At 40.3% G+C, this 20093-nt stretch overlaps 1 protein-coding gene across 3 annotated transcripts in view; it reads right to left on the reverse strand.

Annotated features, from left to right (window-relative positions):
- The window catches only part of ADAR (adenosine deaminase, RNA specific), a 51719-nt gene extending 46247 nt beyond the window's left edge, over positions 1–5472 (reverse strand). Inside the window, exon 1 of one of the 3 annotated variants that reach the window (XM_018046202.1) lies at positions 5453–5472. The gene's annotated coding sequence lies outside the window, so the exon portion shown is untranslated. Of the gene's footprint in view, positions 1–4475; positions 4669–5354; positions 5425–5452 lie in introns of those variants that run through there. The other 2 variants (XM_018046201.1, XM_018046199.1) reach the window with 2 other exon arrangements.

Here is a 20093-nt window from a genome sequence, read left to right on the forward strand (position 1 = left end):
GAACTACTGTTTTGTGTGTGTTAAAGAAGAAACAGGAGGGTATCACTGCTCCACTTTTTCTGTTGGGGGGTAGATGCGGCATGAGCAGGGTTTCCTGAAGATGAGGCACCAGGAAGATGGATGCGGGTTTGGGCCCTCCCTGGGAGAGGCCTGAAGACCAACACCTGAGCAGCCGCTGTGCCGAAGGCCAGGCTGCACCCTGTGCTGCGAGTCCCCCCGCATTTGGCTCTGCCACTCCCTCCAAGGCAGGGTGCTGTCCCTGGGGAGCAGCGCTGGGCACAGCAGAAGCACCTGGAAGATGGCTATGGAGAAGGTAAGGTGCAGATCAGCGTGCAGAACATCTGGGTGAAAAGCCAAACAATGACAAGAAGATGGAGTATATTCTATTTAAAGGTCCAAGAAAAGGAAGGAGGAGATACACAGCAAGCTATTAGAAATTGCTCTACCTCTGGAGGGTGAGGTAAGCTGGATGGAAAGGGGTCTCATTTCTTTTATAACTTTCCAGTTTGGATTTTTTTTTAAGCCTCTTTTGAATGTTTGGGTACTTAAAAAAAAAAAAGGTTTAAAGTTCACAACCCTTGATCCCCAAACTCCAGTCAAAGAATGAATTGTTAAGGGACTTAAAACCTTCCCTGGCTCATTGTAAGTGCTCAAGAAAATGTTTTAAAGATAAATACTCTAAGGGGGGCGGGGGGCGGAAAGACTCAAACTATGAAAAAAAGCCTTAATATCCTACCTATCATAGCTTAGACTATGAAAAGACTCTTTAAAGTCCCTTGGACTGTAAGGACATCAAACCTGTCAATCCTAAAGGACATCAACCCCGAATATTCATTGGAAGGACTGATGCTGAAGCTGAGGCTCTAATACTTTGGCCACCTGGTGTAAAGAGCCAACTGATTGGAAAAGACCATGATGCTGGGAAGGATTGAGAACAGGAGGAGAAGGGGACGATAGAGGATGAGATGGTTGGAAGGCATCACTGACTCAATGGAGATGAGTTTGAGCAAATTCCAGGAGACAATGAAGGACAGGGAAGCCTGGCATGCTGCAGTTCATGTGGTCTCAAAGAGTCGGACGGGTCTTAGCAACTGAACAACATCATAGTTCAGGAGGGTTTCGGGGGGGTGAAATATCTCCCAGCGTGGAATTTCCAGGTGGTTGTTCCTTGCGGCTTGACCCTTCACCTCTGCTGATGCACACGGGGAGAGAAGTTCTGCCTTGCTGGGATGGCACCTGCATACTTGTGTTTACAGATATTTACAGTGACAACTGTATCTATCATGCAGATTAATGTTGATTAATCCTAATCAACACAGTGGCATCATTTTCTTCCTGTGAGTAGATTTTCAGTTATTCATCTAATAAACACTTATTAAGCACATACTATGTGCCAGGCACCATCCTAGACCCTAGAGATACAGTGGTAAACAAAACAAAAATTTCTTTCCTCATTACTTTCATGAAACTGATGTTTTAGTGAGAAGACAGGTAAAAAATATACAATGTCAATTGTTCTAAGTGCTAAGAAGAAAAATAATGCAGCTAATTTCTTAGCTAAGTAAGAAATACAGAGCACACAGCCTCTGTCTTCAAGGGGCTCTCAGTCTAGCAAAGAACTGACCCGAAAATAGACAGTTATCAAACAGAAATCAAATCCACAGTGGGGTTGGGCTCAGGGGTTTATGTGACTTCCTAGTTGATGGAGGTCAAAGAAGGCTTCTGGGAAGAGAAGCATGGCCTGAACCCAAGGAAGTCAATCAGCCAAGACAGTGTGTGAGTGTGTGCACGCACACACACACAACCCAAACAGCAGATGCAAAGGCAAGGAAAAGAGAAAAAGAACATGACCGATGCCATAACAAACTAACAATGTGAGATGGACAAACAAAACCAGGTGGCTTCATTCTAGCTGAAAGACTCTGGAAATGCCTCAGAGAAGTGGGATATGAGCACACACGTCAGCACAAATGCCTATGCACGCACACACACTTGAAGCAATCCTTTGGTGTTTTCACCTGCCTAGCACTTCTGCACTTCCCCATCCCATGACGTTATGGAAGAAGTTTTACTCCTGCCCTTCAAAAGTGGGCCTGTGACACAGACTTGCCTAATCATGGCATCCGTTGCTCCTTGTCTACATGATTAGTTTACAATGCTAGAAGTGAGCTATAAGGCCATAGTCTTGGGGCTGCCAGAAGTCACCTTTTTCAATATGAACAGAGAAAACAGCAGAAAAGAATGAGGGCAATAAACAAAAAGAAGCAGAGAAAGGCAGGGTGAAGAGAGTCTTCACAGCATCATTTCAGTCTCATGATCCAGCCATGCCTGAAGTTCACCTTTGGACCTCCTAGTTAAATAATCAATCTTTTTTTGCTTGCGTTAGTTTACATTAGGTTTCTGCTATTTGCAATTAGATTAGTATAGACCCTTCTGGGGAAGGAACTTCACTCTGTGTGTGGTGGTTGGGGGGGGGGTACAAAGGGAAAGGAAGGATAAATTATATTAAAGCATCTCTCCCATTAAGTCTGATAAACATGATGAAATAGGTGACTTCAGGACATCTGGGATGGTACAGAAGCAGCAATGAGAGCTCCTTGGGTGGAGGAACTGAGAGTTTATTTGTCACAATCTACATGGGTGGGTTATGCAAACCTTCCAAGTTCCTAATAACTCACCATACAGCTGAAAGTCATCCTCAAACTGAGAAACAACACAGAACAGCTGATCAAAAACACCAAGAATATCATCTGTTTAAAACCCATTTACTCTTCCCACATTAATGCACATCCATCACAGATCTTTCTCAAATACTTAATTTTGTGACAAACTTAATATTGTGAACTCTTTAACCCTGATACCAAATGATCATCCAGTGTTCTCCAGGAAACTTAACTCAAGCAGCTGTACTCACTATGGTCCAAGTCTAACAGATGTTAGAGCAAAATAAACTGCCGTATCTCAAGAGATCACTACAAAAGCCCAAAAGCTCAGATCCTGTGGTTCACATATTTGAAAACTTAAATCAGTTGGTCACAGATAATACCAGTCGTGGTTTGAATCACAGCTTCAAATCTTTAAATCCACAAATCAGAAGGAAGGTCACATTACACCCTGTTACAGTATAAAAATAACTAGCTTAAAGGAAACTGTCTTAAGCAATGTTACTCCTGGCTGAAGTAACAATATCTCAAGATGTTTTCTTCTTTCCAAGTATCTATTGCGTGTCTATGATCCCAGCACCCTGTGCTCATGAGCCTTTCCTTTTTCTCTGCATGAAAAGGCCAAATCTTGGTTCACATCTGGACAATGCTGGGCAAGATGTAAAATACAAGATAATTTATCACTGGACAATGAGATGTTATTCTTAGAGCAAACACTGGCCTTCTAAATTCTGCTTATGCCTCCCTTCCCCCACTACACTAGGCTCACACTGCCTGGGCTCAAGTCATTGAGAAATGTTGTTCAGTTGCTAAATTGTGTCCAACTCTTTTTGACCCCATGGACTGCAGCAGGCCAGTTTTTCACTCTCTCTGGGAGTTTGCTCAAATTCATGTCCACTGAGTTGGTGATGCTGAAAAATAACAAGACCCAAACACCACATAGCCTGAGGGCCTGGGTTCAAGTTCCAGCTCTGCCATTAACTAGTGTCAGAAACTTGGCTAAGCTCATCTTCTGCATCTGTAAAATGGGAATAATACTTATTATAGCACTGGGTTGCTGGAGGGATTAAATCAATTAGTGTCTGTAAAGAGCCTGGTTACAGGGTCACACACCTAGCACGTGCTCAATAAAGAGAAGTTACAATTAAGAGATGGAGAAGAAAATGGCAACCCCCTCTGGTAGCCTTGCCTGGGAAATCCCATGGACACAGGAGCCTGTTGGGTTGCAGTCTATGGGACTGCAAAGAGTTGGACACGAATGAAGCAACTAAGCATAATTAAGAGAATAAAGTGAGGCTTAATCTTTTTCCAGTTCTAAAATTTGATGGTCTACTGTAGAGAGATGGTGGGTTTCTAGTCTCCCCACCCCCATCCCAACTCTGCTTTATCCTATCTGGCAGAATAGCAAATATCCAGAATAGCAAAAAGTTCCCCTGCTTTTCAAGCAGCTGTACCAACGGGATATCTTCAGCAAGGGAGCAAGTTCAAGTCTTGGGTGCTAGGATCTTACTAATAATAGCTAGACACTTCAAATTCTGACAACAACCCTGCAAGGTAGATTTAATTATCCTCATTTTGTAGATAAGACAAGTAGGAGTAGAAAGGTTAAATAATTCAGTCACTGTCATACAGCTGGCAAAGCAGACCTGACTCCCAAAGTTCATGCCCCCTTTCCACTCTATTCCCTGCCTCTCATACAGCAAGCACACCCAACTGTGAAATAATGAAATAATGGAGAAGGTATTTCAGGATCTCTGATACGATGGGAACAGGCTTTCTTTAGTAAAGAAAGAAACTGGCATCACCACTCACATTTGCTGGACAATTTGTTGCTCCTGCGTTCTCGCTCCCAGTGGCCTGTTCTAGAGATCCGGCCTCCCTCTTAACATCAGCCACTGTGCAGGCCTCTGTGTGCACATCCTCCTCCCTTAGCAGCTTAGGCTCTGCTCCCTCCCTTACCGCAGGCTGGGATACCCCGACACTGCGTTGAGTATCCAGTGACAGGTACTAAGGCCTTCTTGAAAGACAAGTTTCCCAAACTCTGACATCAACACGTCACACCTAAGGCAGGCTTACCCTCTAGCGGGGCCCAAGAATCAAGCCAGATGAAGGAAGGGGAGGTGACGCAACTAGGCTTCCTGCACCAAGGCCAGAGCGAGGCGGAGCGCAGTGTCCGTGACCCTGCAGTGGGCTCTACACGGCGGACGCCTACGCCTTCCCTGTGGAAGGCAGGCCAAGGGCGGCGGATGTTATCCCAGGGATGAGGCGCGGGCCTATGCAGTCAGAGCTGAAGACGCAGAAGGGAGCGGACCGGAACGAGTCCCAGGCGCCCCGCTCTCCTGTCACTCTCCCTAAGGCGAGGGAGTTGGCGAGAGGGAAACAAGGGCCTTTGGTACCCAGCTGTTCGGCTCCGGCTGGCACGAGCGCCAGAGCATCCGTGCGCAGTCTCTGCCGCCCACACCCGGGAGCACGCACACAAGCACTTGGCCCCCGGCGCTCACCTCCCCGCGAGGCTGCCGAGCCCCGCCGCTGCCCGCGACCCCCGCCTCCCCACCTGGCCCTGCGGCCACCCTCAGCCCACCCGGGCGCCCCTGCGCTCCCCCTTTCAGTAGCGCCCGACACTGGAGCGGCGGCGGGAGCCGGGCATTCAGGCCACAGAAGGTGATGGCGGGGAAGGGAAAAACCTCTTACCGGGTCCTGTAATTCTCCGGGACACAACTCGACACCAGAGACAGTCACTGCCGCCCGGACCCTCCCCCCGCCCTCCCCCACCACGTAGCCCTCTCTACCTTCAGTCTGAAATCAATGGCCCTGTCGCGGATTGGTGACATCACCGGCGCGCCGGGCGTGGGAGGGAGCACCACGTGATTTCTCTCTCTTTTGTTTGCGTCCTAGTTAAGCTAGGATTTTGTTGCTGCTTTCCTTGGGTTTTTACTGTTCTGTTAATGGTGTTGCTGTAGGCATGGTGCGGAATAGGTACTTGGGTTTGGGATGCTGCATTTTTGCTCATGGCCTTGATTCAACTCCTCAGTCATTCATAACGTAGTTAGGCCGGAAGGCCTGGATGGTAGGTGGGTACCATCTTAAAAAAAAAAAAAAAAGGATCTCAGCTACACTGGCTAAGTTCCTAATGCCCCCAAATCAGTAGTCCTTGGATGGAAAGTTCAGATTAAGTATTTTTAATATGTTATAATGAACATCACCTTTAATTCGGCCATTTTGCCACCCCAACTGAGACAAGAAATATTACCAATAATTTAAATCTTCTATGTGGGCCCCATACTGTACCACTGCTTTCTGCTAAGAAGTAACCTCCATCCTGACTTGTGTTTACACAACTTTTATATTGCTTTCATTTATTTTCACATGTGCATTATTAAACAGTATATTTTAAAATTAGTTTTTTTGTGTGTGTGTATGTGTGATGTTTTTGAACTTTCATCTACTGTTCTGGGCATTTATTTTAACAAACATATTCCTAAGTTACTTAGTCCATTCAGACTGCTATAACAAATACCAAAGATTTGTAAACAGAAATTTATTTCTCACAGCTCTAGAGGCTGAAAGTCAGGGTGCAAGGATGTTCCAGGGAAGGCCCTTTTCCTATTGGCAGAGTCCTTGAATAGCAGAAGGAGTTAGGGATCTCTGTGGGGTCTCCTTTATAAGACTTTAAGTTCCATTCATGAGGGCTCTACTCTCATGAGTTAAGCCAACGGCCCCACCTCCTAATACCATCTGTTGGGCATTAGGATTTCAACTTATGAATTTTGGGGAGAACACAAATGTTGACCATATCACTAGGATTCATTCTTGTTGTTGAGTGAAGTTGCATTTCATTCATTCTCACGGCTGTAAAACAAGTCATTCAATTTTGTGAGTGTACCCATTATTCATTCTCTGGCAGCCTAATATTTATGCGATTTCCAGTTGTTGGGTTTTTATTTTTGTATATATAAAAACTATATATACATACAAAAATAAATATTTATATACAAAATATGTGTATGTATGTACATATATATGTGTATGTATTCAGATTCTTTTCCACTATAGGTTATTACAAGATTTTGACTATAGTTCCCTGTGCTATACAGTAAGTCCCTGTTGTTTTATCTATTTTATATAAAATAATGTGTATATGTTCATCTTAAACTCCTAATTTATTCCCTCTACCTTTTCCCTTTGGTGAAAGTTTGTTTTCTATGTCTGTGGGTCTATTTCTATGTCTGTTTTGTAAATAAGTTCATTTGTACCATTTTTTTGGATTTCACATATAAGATTCTCTGTCTGATTTACTTCACTTAGTATGGTGATCTCTAGGTCTATCCTTGTTGCTGCAATTATTTCATTCTTTTTCTGTGGCTCTTCTATCCATTCATATGTTGATGGACAGATGGTTCCTCAAACATTTGTTCCCCTTTTTGTAGGAGGACTACACATTTCTACCTATTGCCATGTGATTTAAAGTGCCCATTTTGGGAGGAGTATGCATATCCACCCAACTGACAATGACTTTGGTCACAATGACTTCATATCTGACCAGAATCTTTAAAAAATATTCTGTGTTTCCACTAGCTCTCTTGCTCATTTCCCTCTTCAGTGAGAATGGCATGTCCTCTACTGGGGATCTGAGAATGCAGAAGACATGTGCTATACAGAGCAAGCAAAAAATAAACACTGAGATTTCAGGTTTTGTTAGTTACCACAGCATATTATAGTGAAAACTGACTGATAAATTATTTATCTATGTCTTCTTACCTGTTTTTCACAGATAAATCATTGCAGAAGTTTATTTTGTTGGTCTTTTCAAAGAACCAACTTTTGGCCTTGTTGCTTCTCTCTACTGTAACTTAGTTTCCTATTTTATTTTTTAGTTCCTACTTTTGCTCTTATAATGATCATATTCCATTCACTTTCTTTGAGTCTATTCTGTTGTTTGTTTTCTGCTTAAGTTATATACTTAGTTCAGTAATTTTCAGCCTCTTCCTCCTGTAGAAAGTATTTAAAGCAATAAATTTCCCTTGAAGCACTATTTTCATATCCTACAAGTTTTAATATATACTGTTTTCATTAACTTGTAAAATGTATTTAAAATTGTATTATAGTTTCTTCCTTGACTCATGAGTTATTTAAAAAGCATATTTTCCAATTTCAAAATCTATGGATATTTTAAATTCTAAAATATCTGCATTATGATTAGAACATAGTTTTGTAATACTTTTCTTTGAAATTTGTTATTTGCTTTATAGCTTAATTCATGGCCCAATTTTGTAAATGTTCCATATGTGCTTGAGAAGAATTTGTACTCTCTCACTGTTGGGTGCAAAATTGATATATGTCCATTACTATAAGCTTGTTAATTTTGTCGTTCAGATATACATCTTGGCTGATACATTTGGGGGGGGGTGGTCTGCTTGAATGATCAGACACAAAGACATGTTTAAAAAAATCTCCTGCAGTGATGATATATTTGTCCATTTATCCCTGTAGTTTTTATCAAGTTATAATCTATGTCTTTTTTTACTGGAGTAGAATTGCTTTACAATGTTGTGATAATTTCTGCAGTACAAAAAAGTAAATCAGCTATATGTATACATATATTCCCTTCTTCTTCAGCTTCCCTCCCACCCAACCCCCATCCCACCCCTTTAGGTCATCACGGTATATTCTATATTATCTTGAGCATATTTTATTAGATGCTTATACTTTTAGAACTGTGTTACGGTGTATGCTCAGCTGTGTCCGACTCTTTGCAACCCCATGGACTGTAGCCCTCCAGGCCACTCTGTCCATAGAGTTTTCTAGGCAAGAATACTGGAGTGGATTGCCATTTCCTTCTCCAGGGGATCTCCTTGCCCAGGAATCAAACCCTGCATCTCTTGTGTCTTCTGCATTGTCAGACAGGTTCTTTACCAGCTGAGCCACAGGGAAGTGTTATGGTAATTAAATCTTAAATCATTATAGAGTTACCCCTTTCTACCCCTATAATGCTCATTATCTTCAATATATTTTATCTGATATTACCATGGCCAAACTAGCTTCCTTTTAGTATTTGCTTGGAATATCATTTTCATTCCTTTTACTTTTAATCATTCTAAGTTCTTTTGCTTTAGAAGTACTCAGAAAACCAGATGGACTTTTAGAAAATTTTGATAATCTCTGTCTCGTAACTGTCAATTTTTGTCCACATGTATTTATTTTAATTCTTGATATATTTGAAACTGAGTCTGATCCATGTTTTCTATGTTTCTGCTTTTTTTCTTTCTTACTTCCCCTACCCCTTTTCTTTCGTTTTGGATTAACTGAGTTATTTTTGAACTTTTTTCCTATTCCATATTTTTCTTTCTAAATATTTGGAATTATGCTTTCTCTTTTTAGTGGTTACCCTTAAAATTTATCATGCATTCTAAAGTTTAAACACAATGTTGACATTCTCTTCTACACAGTACAAGAGCTTTTGAATAGCTTAGCACTTTTCTTACCCCTTCTGAATAATACAGCACTATTGTCTAATTTTTGGTTCTGTTTTTTCTCTTTTTTTAACTCCGTAAACTGGTCATTGTTATTTCATTCTACTCCGACAATATTTGTTTGAGTTTACATACAGAGAAAGAAGGAGAGTTAATATGAGGATGTGTTGATAGACTAGCTGCCACTACGTGCAAATAGGATAGCTTGAATTTATGGGACTGTTCTCCAAAAAGTCACATAAAATGTGTTTCAGGAAAGTCTGCCTGGGAAAACATTTTAAACATGTCTTCAATTGCTTAATAAACTGTCTTGGGGAAAGAAGACCAGAATTGTCCCACTGACTCCTGCTTTCCTTCTGTTAGGAGAGTTGACTCCCCTGCCCCTTCTGCCGTGCAGTGCGCCCCACAGTTTCGGATGTCTCTGCATCCACTGGGTAGCCAGGAGGGAAGAGGTGTGCGGTGTTAGCATAGAGTGTGTACTTGCATGAAAGTGGGTGGAGTCTATGCAGAGCTGGCCCAGATTAAAAGCGAGGCCAAGGAAATCTCAAGTGGAGCATATAATGAAAAATAAAGAGGGAGAAGGTTCTCAAAAGAAGGAATAGCGTTTTAGAGGCACAGAGATGGAAGAAAGCTCTCTTCCTTCAAGGAAATGGAAGAATAGCAATTTCTGAGAACTCCCTGGCAGTCCAGTGGTTAGGACTCTGAGCTCCCACTGCCAGGGGCCCAGGTTCAATCCCTGGACAGGGGACTAAGATAGCTGCAAAACAGTTTCTTTCAAACTGAAGAATTTCCTTTCTGTGACCTCTTAAAGATGAATTTTTACTTCTGTGAGCCTTTTCTGTAAGCTCAAAGTTCAGGTTGTATATACATGAATTAATTTCTAACATTGGGAGTAATAACAGATAGAGGGTACAGGTTACTGGGAAGAAGAAAACGATGTTTGTGGGCATATATGTTTTTGCAGTGATAGTTTGGTAGCGATAAAAAGCTAAGGCAAAGAAAAGTCTTTGGAATGGTCCATCTCAGTATCCCTGCCAGGAATGGTACTGAATATGTCAGGACTTCTCAAGAGCCAGATCAGTGTGTTCTGTTAATGTTCTGGTGGGTTCTCAAAGTTTTTATTGGCAGAATTTTACATTTGAGAAATACTTTGGGTGTTATTAAGGACTTCCATTTAAAAAATCTTTGAGTGAGGTAGAATAAATTAAAATCATCCAAGGACATTTCAAAACATTGTATCAGACCAAACCTCCCATGAAGAATAGTTAGAAGAGCTGGATAAAACATTTTTTAAAATATCTATTTGAAAGCATATCCATTGAGATAGCAAAGGATTTAAGAGTGAAGAGACTGGAGAAGAGGGAATCCCACAGAAGTGAGACAAACATTTGACCCCACATATGGTATTTACTGTTAGCTTTCCTGGTGGCTCAGTGGTAAAGAGTCCTCCTGCCAATGGTTGCTGGCCGCCTGCCAATGCAGGAGATGTTGGTTCAATCCCTGGGTCACCAAGATTACCTGGAGAAGGAAATGGCAATCCACTTCCGTATTCTTGCTTGGGAAATGCCATGGACAGAGGAGCCTGGTGGGCTATTGTCCATGGGGGTCACAAACAGTTAGACATGACTTAGAGACTAAACAGCAACAACAACTGTATTTTTGAATTCTGAAGTCAAAGCTGTGAGGGTAAGAAGCTGGATAGAGCTTTTGGAAGGGGGACAGTAACTGAAGTTCAGAACTCACTGATGAGAAGGGTCCTGGTAAACATACCAGGTTTAGATTGTGATCCCTAACTCTCAAGGAAATTGAAATCCAACTTGAAATAATTCAATCTTAGATGTATTAAGTGGTTTGCCCCTGTCTTAACCTCTCCTATGAACCATCTTCCCTGGGAGAAGATAATATTGTCCAGTACTTCAAACATTTTCATATAGTACATCTAGCATTAAAAGAAAAATAGGGTGGAAAAAAAGAATAGACTTTCCCAAAATTCAGACACAAGATAAATAATAAAAAGAGGTCAACAGGAAATCCACATATTAGAGTTATCATGCACAGAGTTTAAGATGGCTATAATGAATGTGTTTCAGAAATTAAATTACAAATACAGTATTTTTGGCCTGTGGTTGTACAGTAAAAATGCATTTTTGGTCCTCCCAACTGACATCAATTGTTTTTATAAAACAACATGCAGGGAAATTCTCAAGTTACATTGCAAATACAGGATTGTTGGTAGAATATTAGAATTGTTGGTAAAATATCAGAATCAGATGTTTTGAGACGTAAACCCAGTGTCAACAAAGGAGATGCATATAGGGATATTGGTTTTTAAAAAAGCAATTCTACTGCATGCAGAACAGCTGTTTGTTAACAATTATATTAATTATTGAGAGTTTTAGCATTTTCTATCCTATTATTACCATCTGTTACTTCAGTTCAGTCACTCAGTCATGTCCGACTCTCCATGAATTGCAGCACGCCAGGCCTCCCTGTCCATCACCAACTCCTGGAGTTCACTCAAACTCACGTCCATCGAGTCCGTGATGCCATCCAGCCATCTCATCCTCTGTCATCCCCTTCTCCTTCTGCCCCCAATCCCTCCCAGCATCAGAGTCTTTTCCAATGAGTCAGTTCTTCGCAGGTAGCCAAAGGTAGCCAAGGTAGCCAAAGTACTGGAGTTTCAGCTTTAGCATCATTCCTTCCAAAGAACACCCAGGACTGATCTCCTTTAGAAATGACTAGTTGGATTCCTTGCAGTCCATGGGACTCTCAAGAGTCTCCTCCAACACCACAGTTCAAAAGCATCAATTCTTCAGCACTCAGCTTTCTTCACAGTTCAACTCTCACATCCATACATGACCACAGGAAAAACTATAGCCTTGACTAGATGGACCATTGTTGGCAAAGTAATGTCTCTGCTTTTGAATATGCTATCTAGGTTGGTCATAACTTTCCTTCCAAGGAGTAAGCGTCTTTTAATTTCATGGCTGCAATCACCATCTACAGTGATTTTGGAGCCCAGAAAAATAAAGTCAGCCACCGTTTCCACTGTTTCCCGATCTATTTTCCATGAAGTGATGGAACCAGATGCCATGATCTTAGTTTTCTGAATGTTGAGCTTTAAGCCAACTTTTTACTGGTGTTCTATTGTGTTTAGTTTTAGGAAATTGATTTAGAGAGTTTGGTTTGAAATTTAATACATTATAATTTTTTCCTTTTAAAATAATGGGGAAAAAATCAACAAAGTAAAAAGCTGGTTTTTTGAAAGGATAAATACAATTGACAAACCATTAGCCAGACTCATCAAGAAACAAACAGAGAAAAATCAAATCAATAAAATTAGAAATGAAAATGGAGAGATCACAACAGACAACACAGAAATACAAAGGATCATAAGAGACTACTATCAGAAATATGCCAAAAAAATGGACAACGTAGAAGAAATGGACAAATTCTTAGAAAAGTACAACTTTCCAGAACTGAACCAGGAAGAAACAGAAAATCTTAACAGACCCATCACAAGCATGGAAATTGAAACTGTAATCAGAAATCTTCCAGCAAACAAAAGCCCAGGTCCAGACAGCTTCACAGCTGAATTCTACCAAAAATTTAGAGAAGAGCTAACACCTATCCTACTCAAACTCTTCCAGAAAATTGCGAAGGAAGGTAAACTTCCAAACTCATTCTATGAGACCAGCATCACCCTGATACCAAAACCTGACAAAGATGCCACAAAAAAAGAAAACTACAGGCCAATATCACTGATGAACATAGATGCAAAAATCCTTAACAAAATTCTAGCAATCAGAATCCAACAACATATTAAAAAGATCATACACCATGACCAAGTGGGCTTTATCCCAGGGATGCAAGGATTCTTCAATATCTGCAAATCAATCAATGTAATACACCACATTAACAAATTGAAAAATAAAAGCTACATGATTATCTCAATAGATGCAGAGAAAGCCTTTGACAAAATTCAACATCCATTTATGATAAAACTCTCCAGAAAGCAGGAATAGAAGGAACATACCTCAACATAATAAAAGCTATATATGACAAACCCACAGCAAACATTATCCTAAATGGGAAAAATTGAAAGCATTTCCCCTAAAGTTAGGAACAAGATAAGGGTGCCCACTTTCACCACTACTATTCAACATAGTTTTAGAAGTTTTGGCCACAGCAATCAGAGCAGAAAAAGAAATAAAAGGAATCCAGATTGGAAAAGAAGAAGTAAAACTCTCACTGTTTGCAGATGACATGATCCTCTACATAGAAAACCCTAAAGACTCTACCAGAAAATTACTAGAGCTAATCAATGAATATAGTAAAGTTGCAGGATATAAAATCAACACACAGAAATCCCTTGCATTCCTATACACTAATAATGAGAAAATAGAAAGAGAAATTAAGGAAATAATTCCCCTCACCATTGCAACGAAAAGAATAAAATACTTAGGAATATGTCTACCTAAAGAAACTAAAGACCTATATATAGAAAACTATAAAACACTGGTGAAAGAAACCAAAGAGGACACTAATAGATGGAAATATACCATGTTCATGGATCGGAAGAATTAATATAGTGAAAATGAGTATACTACCCAAAGCAATCTATAGATTCAATGCAATCCCTATTAAGCTATCAATGGTATTTTTCACAGAGCTAGAACAAATAATTTCACAATTTGTATGGAACCACAAAAAACCCTGAATTGCCAAAGCAATCTTGAGAAAGAAGAATGGAACTGGAGGAATCAACCTGCCTGACTTCAGGCTCTACTACAAAGCCACAGTCATCAAGACAGTATGGTACTGGCACAAAGACAGAAATATAGATCAATGGAACAAAATAGAAAGCCCAGAGATAAATCCACATACCTATGGACACCTTATCTTTGACAAAGGAGGCAAGAATATACAATGGAGTAAAGACAATCTCTTTAACAAGTGGTGCTGGGAAAACTGGTCAACCACTTGTAAAAGAATGAAACTAGATCACTTTCTAACACCATACACAAAAATAAACTCAAAATGGATTAAAGATCTAAATGTAAGACCAGAAACTATAAAACTCCTAGAGGAGAACATAGGCAAAACACTCTCTGACATATATCAGCAGGATCCTCTATGACCCACCTCCCAGAATATTGGAAATAAAAGCAAAAATAAACAAATGGGACCTAATTAAACTTAAAAGCTTCTGCACAACAAAGGAAACTATAAGCAAGGTGAAAAGACAGCCTTCAGAATGGGAGAAAATAATAGCAAAATAACAACTAATCTTAAAAATATACAAGCAACTCCTACAGCTCAACTCCAGAAAAATAAACAACCAAATCAAAAAATAGGCCAAAGAACTAAGTAGACATTTCTCCAAAGAAGACATACAGATGGCCAACAAACACATGAAAAGATGCTCAATATCACTCATTATCAGAGAAATGCAAATCAAAACCACAATGAGGTACCATTTCATGCCAGTCAGAATGGCTGCGATCCAAAAGTCTACAAGCAATAAATGCTGGAGAGGGTGTGGAGAAAAGGGAACCCTCTTACACTGTTGGTGGGAATGCAAACTAGTATAGCCACTATGGAGAACAGTGTGGAGATTCCTTAAAACTCTGGAAAGAGAACTGCCTTATGACCCAGCAATCCCACTGCTGGGCATACACACTGAGGAAACCAGAATTGAAAGAGACACATGTACCCCAATGTTCATCGCAGCACTGTTTATAATAGCCAGGACATGGAAGCAACCTAGATGTCCATCAGCAGATGAATGGATAAGAAAGCTGTGGTACATATACACAATGGAATATTACTCAGCCATTAAAAAGAATACATTTGAATCAGTTCTAATGAGGTGGATGAAACTGGAGCCGATTATACAGAGTGAAGTAAGCCAGAAAGAAAAACACCAATACAGTATACTAACGCATATATATGGAATTTAGAAAGATGGTAATGATAACCCTGTATGCAAGACAGCAAAAGAGACACAGATGTATAGAACAGTCTTTTGGACTCTGCGGGAGAGGGAGAGGGTGGGATGATTTGGGGGAATGGCATTGAAACGTACAATATCATATATGAAATGAATCGTCGGTCCAGGTTTGATCCATGATACCGGATGCCTGGGGCTGGTGCACTGGGACAACCCAGAGGGATGGTACAGGGAGGGAGGAGGGAGGGGGGTTCAGGATGGGGAACACGTGTATACCTGTGGTGGATTCATGCTGATGTATGGCAAAACCAATACAATATTGTAAAGTAATTAACCTCCAATGAAAACAAATAAATTTATATTTTAAAAAATAAATAAAATAATGGGGAATGAGCCCTGATTAGATTTTTTGTGTGGAATATCTGGTTTTCAGGATTGGATTACTGATATTATCAGGCATTATCAGGAGATACTTGGTGAGCAGGTTTCACTGTATCTTTTTTGTTTCAATTGCTGCAGTTTTTAATGCTCTCTTCCTAAAGTCCATTTTCTAATCAGTTATTAACTATGCAACTAACTTTTGCATATTTATGTTCAGCTTTTTAAATTCTACTGATTTGTTTATTCTACGTATTTTTCATGTAGATAATATGTCCTGTGAATACCAGATTTGACTCTTCCCTTCTAGTCTGTATACATTTTATTCACTTTTTTCTTTTCGGTCTTACTGTTCCAGGTAGAAACTGTAATATAGGAAGTAGTGGTTTTAAAACATGTCTGCATGTTTAAACCTCCTCTCACAAAAGGGGAAGATGGGTTGCTGTAGTGACTTGCTTCTAATGAATAAAATTTGGCAGAATTAATGCTGTGGTGTGACTTCCAATGTTATGCATAAAAGGCAGTATTGATTTGTGCCTCTTTTTCTGTCTCTCTATCTTAAACGAAATCAGTTTCCCTCACATTTATCGATTTTCAATCAACCTGGGCTTTATTGATCCTGTTTTCAATTTCATTATTTCTCTACTTATTATTTTCCTCCTGATATTTTCCTCTTGATTAGTCTGTTGTTCTTTTTCTAATTTCTTAAGTTGGACATTTAGCTCATTATTTTTATTCTCTCCATGTTTCTAACTAATTTCCCTTCTTTTAGAATGTCACCGATTTTTTATTTCTGGAAGTTCAGTTTGGCACTTTTTCATAGCAAGGTCATTTTTACAGTCTTGTTCCTTACCCATGTGTCTAAGTCTTTTTTTTTTTATCTACCAATATATTTGTTTTTGTTTATATGATCATTTCAATACTACACATCTTTGTGGGTCTGATTTCGCTGTAGGTTTTTCTTCTGATTTTCTCAGATGATGTCTTGTTTTCTCATATATTCTGTAATTTTTATTGTGTTCTTCTGTTTGTTCAAACTGTATTGTGAGCAATATTTGAGGCCTACATTAAGGGTATTTCCCTTAGAAACACTTTTTATTTCTGCTTATTATGTCAGGGACACTCCAAAACTTGGAGCCACTCTGAACTGAATTTTTGGCCTGGAGTTTTCTGATCAAGCAGTAGCATGAATTTGGTTACCAAATCTTTGTGAGGGCTAACTTGCTGCTTATGAATTATTTGGAGGAAATTTTACCTTACTCCATTCAAGAGCTATATCCCTCTCCCTTTATGAAGCAAACTTTTCACAGAGAGTATAGCCCTTTGACAGTACTGGCTTTATGCAAGCTTTTAAAACCAAATTTCCAATTTGCAAGGGCACTAAACTTGGCTTTCTGTTTCATAGCATGGTTGATGAGACTACAGCTCTAGGTTATTGGGGGTCACGAGATGCTCCTAGGAAGGGGGCTGGATTCAGTGCTCATTCACCCTCTGGTTTTATGCTTTTGATTTATTTTAGCCTCTGAGGAATTCCCTTACTTTCTTGCCTGCTCAGCTATATATATATCAACCATTTCCTTGGTGCCATATTTAATGACCCTTTCAATGTCCTTGCGCTTACTTGACCTATTCAGCACATTTTTATTACATCCTTTTCTTTGAAACATTCAAAAAGTAGATTCAAACGGTATTAAAATTCTCTTCCTGGCTTCAAAACTGTTGCTTGTTCCACTCTCAACACTGCTACTGAATACAAATGTATATTAAATATTTAATTGAAAGCATTATAATCAGTATCATTCCCTGTATAAGTATTTCTAAAACCTTCAGGCTCCTTATGCGACATTTACTACAACATAAAATCAAAGCAATATGATGAGATTAGAATAAATTCGTAACCAACTTTCTATTTTTTATAAGCACATTATCTACTTTGTGAATTATGTACTGTGATGTGATACTTTTCCTTAAAGTCATGACCCGCCCCTGAGCTATCAGTTAAATCATTAATAACATGACATAACCAGAAGAGAAGTTTTTGGTGAGGATACTGATGAATAGCCTGGTTAGTCACTGCAGAGAATAAACTTAAAATTCCTTAGTTTGGCATTTAGTTCCTAACTTACTCTTCCACCCTCACTGCTCCCAAGAAAAGTTCACTTTTTTCAACAATATGGTCTATGGTCTAGTCCGTTCCCTGAAAACACTTACCCACTTTTCTCCCGTGTATCTTCTTTATTCTGTGCTTCCTTTCCGTATTTCCCTCCACTTTTCTCTCATTCTGTTGAATTTCTCACTCTTTTTAGTTGTGCCTTTCCAGTTCCTCCCCAATGAAGCCGTTCAGGCTATTCCAACGGTCACAGGAAGCATCTGACCTGGCTATTCCAATGGTCACAGGAAGCATCTCACCTGGCTCCTCTGGTATTCGTGCCCTTGTATAATCTTCTCCCCTTCAGTGTGGGCTGTATGTACCTAGTGCCTTGCTCCTAACAAGCAAACAGAATAGAGCAAAGTAATGAGGTAGCAGGTCCATGGCTTTTGTTTTGCTAATATTCTCTTTTGCTGGTACTATCTCTTCCCCTTCACTTCCTCACTCTGATGTTGTGGGATATTCTCCAGAGAGACTTACATGGCAAGGAACGGAGGGTGGCCTCAGGGCAAAAACTCATGAGGAATTGACCCTGACAACCACCATATGAGTGAACTTGCAAGCAGATCCTTCTCAGTTGAGTCTTCAGCTGAGATGGCAGCTGTAAGCTGACACTCTGAATGTGGCTTGTGTAAGTCTGTGAAGCAGAGGACCCAGTAAAGCTGTGCCTGAATTCCTAACTCACAGAGACTGTGACATAGTAAATATATTTTGTTTTTAGCCACTAAGTTTGTGGGACAGTTTGTTACAGAGCAATAACTAATACACCATTCTATATTTATTGTTACAGTCCATAGGGTCTCAAAGAGTGGGACAGGACTAAAGCCACTGAGCATGCACCCACGCACACACCTGTGAACACAAAGTATTTGTTATCCACAGTTTGTAATTATTTTAAAAGACATACATGTGCATGATGAAAAAATGCAACAGTATAAATGCCCTAAGATAAAAAGCAAAAGACTGCCATAACCTGTTCCTGACGACCCTCTAGGGTAAATACTACAATCATTTCTTATGTACTTTAGAAGTGTTTTACCATAAATGGGGTCATACTATAGATACTGTCCAACAATTTACCTTTTTTCACTTAACAATCCATCTTTCTATATATCGCTTCATGACAAATAGATGGGGGAACAGTGGAAACAGTGGCTGACTATTTTTCTGGGCTCCAAAATCACTGCAGATGGTGATTGCAGCCATGAAATTAAAGATGTTTACTTCTTGGAAGGAAAGTTATGACCAACCTAGACAGCAATCCCATGGACAGAGGAGTCTGGAAGGCTGCAGTCCATGGGATCGCTGAGGGTCGGACATGACTGAGAGACTTCACTTTCTTCACTTTTCACTTTCATGTACTGGAGAAGGAAATGGCAACCCACTCCAGTGTTCTTGCCTGGAGAATCCCAGGGACGGGGGAGCCTGGTGGGCTGCCGTCTATGGGGTCGCACAGAGTCGGACACGACTGAAGCGACTTAGCAGCAGTAGCAGCAGCAGACAGCATATTGAAAAGCAGAGACATTACTTTGCCAACAAAGGTCCGGCTAGTCAAGGCTATAGTTTTTCCAGTGGTCATGTATGGATGTGAGAGTTGGACTATAAAGAAAGCTGAGCGCCAAAGAATTGATGTGTTTGAACTGCGGTGTTGGATAAGACTCTTGAGAGTCCCTTGGACTGCAAGAAGATCCAACCAGTCCATCCTTAAGGATATCAGTCCTGAATGTTCATTGGAAGGACTGATGCTGAAGCTGAAACTCCCAATACTTTGGCCACCTGATGCAAAGAGCAGACTCATTTGAAAAGACCCTGATGCTGGGAAAGATTGAGAGCAGGAGGAAAAGGGGACGACAGAGGATGAGATGGTTGGATGGCATCACTGCCTCAATGGACATGGGTTTGGGTGGACTCCAGGAGTTGGTAATGGACAGGGAGGCGTGGCATACTGTGGTTCATGGGATCGCAAAGAGTCAGACATGACTGAGCGACTGAACTGAACTTATAGGACTTTTAGAAATATAAACAATATTCATTGCTTTTTCCTTGTTTATGAAAATAGTACATGGTCTTAGATGAAACTCTGGCATATAGATAAAAACATAAAAATTTAATTTTCCTCTACTCCTACCACCCAGAGATAAAGTGTGGGACTGAATGTCTCTTGTGGTCTGTCTCAGGCCTCTTCTGGCCCTCTTCTTGTACAGAACTCCTTTCTTGTGAGGAATCCATCTGATACAATCAGTTTGGGCCTACCTTCCCTCTCTAGGTGTGGTTCTTTTTTTTTTTTTTTTTTTCCTAGGTGTGGTTCTATGACCTATATCTGGCCAATTGGAACCCTCCTCCACTCTTCTGCCTTCTAGAGTGGTACATAGTTGGGCATGCAACTCAGCCAAGCAGGAGAACAGTCAAGCTTTTCTCAGCTTTTGCAGGGGGGTGTGGGGGAACTAATGATGGCTTCTTTTTCCAGGTTGTTAAACTAG

Source organism: Capra hircus, chromosome 3 (genome assembly GCF_001704415.2).
Source record: "Capra hircus breed San Clemente chromosome 3, ASM170441v1, whole genome shotgun sequence".
In the NCBI taxonomy this organism is placed as follows: Eukaryota; Metazoa; Chordata; class Mammalia; order Artiodactyla; family Bovidae; genus Capra; species Capra hircus.